Raw genomic sequence first — 5,409 nt, 5'->3', positions numbered from 1 at the left:
ACTGTGAGGATAGATAAAAACATAAGTTCTATTTTATGTTGTCTGCAGGAAATGGATTTTAAGAAAAAAGACACAAATAGTTTAGAAGTAAAGGGGTAGGGAAAAACAAATCATGCTAACATAAACACCAAAGACAGGTGGTGGAGCTATATTAACTTCAGACAAAGCACACATCGGAGAAAGGAAAAGTAGTAGTGATAAAGAAGGCATTACATAATGACAAATAGATAAATTATCCAAGAAGACATAATAGTCCTGAATAAGTATGTGCCTACCAACAGAGAGTCAAAATTGGTGAAGAAAATACCACCAGTATTACAAGGAGAAATTAGCAAATTTTATATCATATTTAGAGATGTTGACACACCTCTATTAGTAATAGAGAGATGCAGCAAGGAGAAACCAGTAAAGATAGAGCTGAATTTAACCTCACAATCAATCATCTAAATATAATTGATTTATAGAACACTTCATCTAAAAGCATGTTCTTCTGAAGGTCACATGGAACATTCACCAAGACAGATCATATTCCTGGGCCATCGAATATACCTTAACAAATTTAAAACAAATGAAAGCATACAAAGTATGCTCTCAAAACAGCAGAATTCAACTGGAGATCATCTACAGAAAGATAACTATAAAATTAAAAAATATTTGGAGATTAAAAAATATTCTTCTATATAACACTTGGATTAAGGAAAAAGTCTCATGAGAAATTAAAAAATATGTTGAAGTAAATTAAAATAAAAATACAATTTATCAAAATTTGTGGAAGGAGTAAAAGCAGTGATAAGAGGGATATTAATGTAATTGAATGCACATATTACAATAGAAAAAAGATCTAAAGCCATTAATTTAAGCTTCTATATTAAGAGAGCACAAAAATAAAAGGAAACTATATACAAAATAGAAAGAATAAAAAATAATAAAAATTAGAACAGAAATCAGTGAAATTGAAAACAAGCTATCATAAAGTCAGTAAGAGTAAAGGCTAAATCTTTGAAAAACTCAGTTGAATTGGTTAACTTGTAGCCAGGCTGATTATGAAAAAAAAAAGAGGGAGAGAGAGGACATCAATTACGACTATCAGAAGCTTTAAAAAGTCTACTATTAGTGATCCCTACTTAATTGAAAGGATAGTCCTAATACCCAAATCAAAGACATTACAGGAAAGAGAAGTTACAGATCAACATCTCTCATGTCTATGGAAGCAAAACCCTACAGAAAATCCTAGCAAATCAAATTCAACTATGTTGAAAATTAATTATATCCCACCACCAGGGGGATGTAGTAGTCCAGGTAGGCAAGGCTGGTACAACACACAAAAATCAATTAATGTAGGTTGGCATTGGTGCAAGGTGTGGACAACGCACCAGGCGTGGAGCAGCTACGGGCAGGTTCTGCTCTGGGCGCCATGCCACCAGCCAGGAGAGCAGCAGCAGGATGAACGAACAGGACCATGGGCGATCAGGCCTCTCCAACAAATGGTGACCTCGGGTGCTGCGGCTGTGGTCACCTCTTTCTTCTGGACATGAGGAAATCACTCTTGCAGTCTCACCGCCCTTCGGTGACCAGTGAATTGAGGCCTACCAACAGACTCTAGACTTCTCCATGCCAAACTGCCCTCCTCTTTCCAACCAAAAGAAAAGTGCCTCCTGTTCAGAAACAGTGTCCTGGAGCCCCCGTACCTGTGTCTAAACGGTGTCCACTGTGCCACCTGCTTTTCAGGACCCCACTTGCGTCACTGGTGGCACAGGTACCTTTGTGAAGATTTTGAGGCAGGGGGACACCACAACCATTCTTCCCTGCCACACTAGTGATAACGACGCCAGCCACCACAATCTACTTCACCATGAACAACCAACTCAAGGTCCTCCTGTGTGGCCAAGCACTGGCCTCTTATCTCTATGCACCCATGATGGCTGGTGTGCTGGCCCACAGCTTGGGCATTGTGAGTGTTGTCAGCCTTCTGGAGATGGTGACTCAGCAAGTGTCATACCGTGAGCTGGGCATGTGTGCCTGGCTGGGGGCTCCGGGTGGCTGGCGCTCCCTGCGCCTGGGCTGGGGTCCCGCTGCACTTCAGGATGCACCCTTTTAAGCCCTGTACCTGTTCAACTATGAGCTGATGAAGCACTGGCTGAGTGGGCTCAGGCCCAAGGGTCACACATCTAGCTAATACTTATTTACATTATCTTCTCATTATTCTTGTGGCTTTCTTCTAGCATGGACACAATACCAGGCCAAATATGGCTTACAGAATGCATGAACTTCGGAAAACAAAGGTATCCATATGAGAAAAAAATACCCATTTGATACATTAAGTAAATTTCTATGGAAGAAGTGCATGCTAAGAGCAAAGTCTTTGGAAGCATACCTTTAAAAGTTGGATATCCTTCTCCGTACACTCAGTTACTAAATAACCTTCTTGAGGACTGTCTGGAATATTGGGATAATACCACTTATTCACAATATTATAATAAGAATTAAATGAGATAAAACACAGTTCACAGTGCCTAGAACTTATTAAATCCTCAAAAAATATAAATTTATTATTTTGTCATCTGTATTACTATTAATATCAAAGTTTGACCTTCTGTAAATAACTCAATATGATTATTAGCATACAAATATATTTCCTGTGCTCTGGATACATTGAAATATTCTAATATGCATTTTGTTAGTTTTCTCTAATAGAGGTCACTCACTGGTAGGATGGAGAAAATACTAAATACATCATTCATGAAATATACTGCATTATGTCAAAAGAGAAAAAAACAAGAGTGAGAAAAGATAGAAAAAGGAAAAAAGAGAGGAAGAACTAAAGGAATATAGGCAAAGGATTGAGGGAAAGTTTAAATAATAACCAAGTATACAAGAAGGAAAGTAAAAATGATGGAGAAAAATAATAAAACAATCCTGACACTATCATTTGTATACACTCTGCCACTTTTAAAATACTTTCCCCTATTCTCCTTGATTTTCATACTAGTTCTATAACTGGGTATGAAAGCAGGTGAATGCAGATTTTGACTTTTTAAAAATGGCATTTATGCGCTCCATTTATATTATGTTCACACAAGTGTTTCATGTATAAAATTTCTTATAAGATAAAAATATTTATTTATTGGAGTAAGAAATCATATCTTGTTGTTTTTTATCTTTGTTCTCAAGAAATCTACCAATACATATGTCCTCACTCTATATCCCCCTCTAAAGTTTCAGAACTATTTCTTTGAATGTATTTCTATGTAATTTTGCACTAGGAAGGAATCTGTTGTGTTTTTAAAATTATTGATATTCATTTTAATGAAATCAGGCTTACACCCGTAGAGTTGCCTAATAGAAAGTACAAAAGAGGAAATTCTTCCAATTCTCTCCCTTTAGAGGAAACTAAATCCTGGACAGATTAAGAGCCATCCCAAAACAGCAATTTGTTAACCCTCCTCGCCAACTCCCTTCTCCTTACTCTGGATATGCAATCATCAGGCCATGGTATATTTCAGTCCTCTTTCTGCTCATTATCACGATGCTGATCATTTTATCTGGAGTACCGTAAGTACCTCCAAACTGCGATTGACGCCCTTGTTCTCGCCGCCTTCACTCCCTCTACAATGGTCTCGCTGGAACGGCAATGTAATGCAGCTATTCGTTCAGTCAATCTTCATCACATTCAGCACAAAATGCACATTCCTTGGCATGACACACAAGATGCTCCTTTTTCACTAACCGCTTTCTTATAGATAACCCTTGCTCAAGTAACAAAGAATGAATTAAAAGTCAGGAGATAGGGAAGTGGATGTAGCTCAGTGGTTAAGTGCCTCCTTCCCATGTACAAGGTCCTGGGTTCAATACCCAGTACCTCCTAAAAAATTAAATAAAATAAAGACCTAGGATAGCCAATGCCCTAAATGTTCTCTAAACCATGTGCCTTCACACAAACTGCTTCCTCTTTGAAATTTTTTGCCCTCTCTCTAACTCCTCCAAGTGTCTCAAGATTCAGCTCAACCACCATCTTCTCTTTTGGCCCTCTCTACGGAACTCTTCCGTGCCACTTCCTTGGTCAGGGGTGTGTCCCACTACCCTTTTAATACTACCTTGTGATTGCTGGTTTTATCATCATCCATTAGTTTTTTCATTCCTGCAAAAAATAATTATTGAATGCTTATTATGTTTAAAACACTCTAAGGTAGGAACACAAAAATAAACAAGCCAGGGAACACCTTTTCCTACAAAGTTTAAAAAGGAGGAGAAGGGGATTAGAAACAATTTAATTTCAATGTAGCATGGTACTGCTATAAAGGGGAAACACAGGATGCTGAGTTTTTTTTAGCATCTTGTGTTTCCCTAACAAAGTTCATTATCAGAGTTCCTTCAAAGCAGAAACTATGTCTCTGTCATTGTTTTCAGGGCCAAAATCACTATATTCACACTGTTGGAGCCAAATAACAGGTAAGTGGAACTAATAAATGAATACATTTTATTTGCAAATATGTCCTCCTGAAAAGATTACATAACCAAGCTTATAATTAATGTGAATTACAGAATGCTATATACTTTTATATACTGTTTAACTTTAGATTTCAATTTTAAAGCACTTCCTTGTGTTTTCAGAGAAGAATTGCAAATCCCTTTATATATTTGAAGACCACTGTGTGGAACCTGCTGAAATGAATTTGGTAATTTGACTTAGTAGTGTCTGTCTTGAGGTAAGATCTCTCATCTTATCCTCCACCTCTCTGCCTCTCTTTTACTCTGTTACCCCACCAGCCTGGTTCCCCCCTCAGATCTCTAACAGTTTCTGATGCATCTGCCAACCACACTTTACAGTTTCTCTGCTCATAGGTCACCTCCTCAGGTAAGCCTTCCTTTAAAAAGTGCCCTTACCTGTCTCTCTTATCCCTATAACCTGTGACATTTTTCTCAATAGCACTGATCAATACTTAACATTATATGTTTACTTTCTTTTTTTTTTTTTTCATCTCTGCCACTTGAACGGAAGTTCTATGAATGCCGGAACTTTCTCTTGTTCAATGCAGAATTGCCATTGACCAGAATGCATGACAGGTCCTCAACTACTATTGTGAAGTATATAAAAGCTTGAGCAGCTAAGGACCACATCAAATCAAGAACAGAGAAACCACCTTCAATTACTCGGGTAAGAAGGTGGCATCTGGGTCATTGATATCTAAGAACTTTGATGCATATAGTTTCCCTGTTTTGGGATGAATTAATACCTGATCCTACATAAGGAGTCTGCCTTCATTTTTTATACTGCCTCCCAGGTTTCTGTCATTTGGCTCATAGAGATTATCTAAATTCAGGTACACAAATTTGGACTTTAAGTCTCTGGCCTAAGTCATCTTAATTCAATTTCCATAAATTTTTATCATTATTTGTATCTTCAAATAT

The 5,409-nt window shown here is 37.5% G+C and overlaps 1 pseudogene; it reads left to right on the top strand.

Moving 5' to 3' along the window:
* Positions 1-1,250: 1,250 nt before the first annotated feature.
* On the top strand, positions 1,251-2,176 carry LOC111765666 (mitochondrial glutathione transporter SLC25A39 pseudogene; annotated as a pseudogene).
* Positions 2,177-5,409: the final 3,233 nt, after the last annotated feature.

Source organism: Dasypus novemcinctus, chromosome 1 (assembly GCF_030445035.2).
Source record: "Dasypus novemcinctus isolate mDasNov1 chromosome 1, mDasNov1.1.hap2, whole genome shotgun sequence".
NCBI lineage: Eukaryota > Metazoa > Chordata > Mammalia > Cingulata > Dasypodidae > Dasypus > Dasypus novemcinctus.
This window is presented reverse-complemented; position numbering and strand designations above follow the sequence as displayed.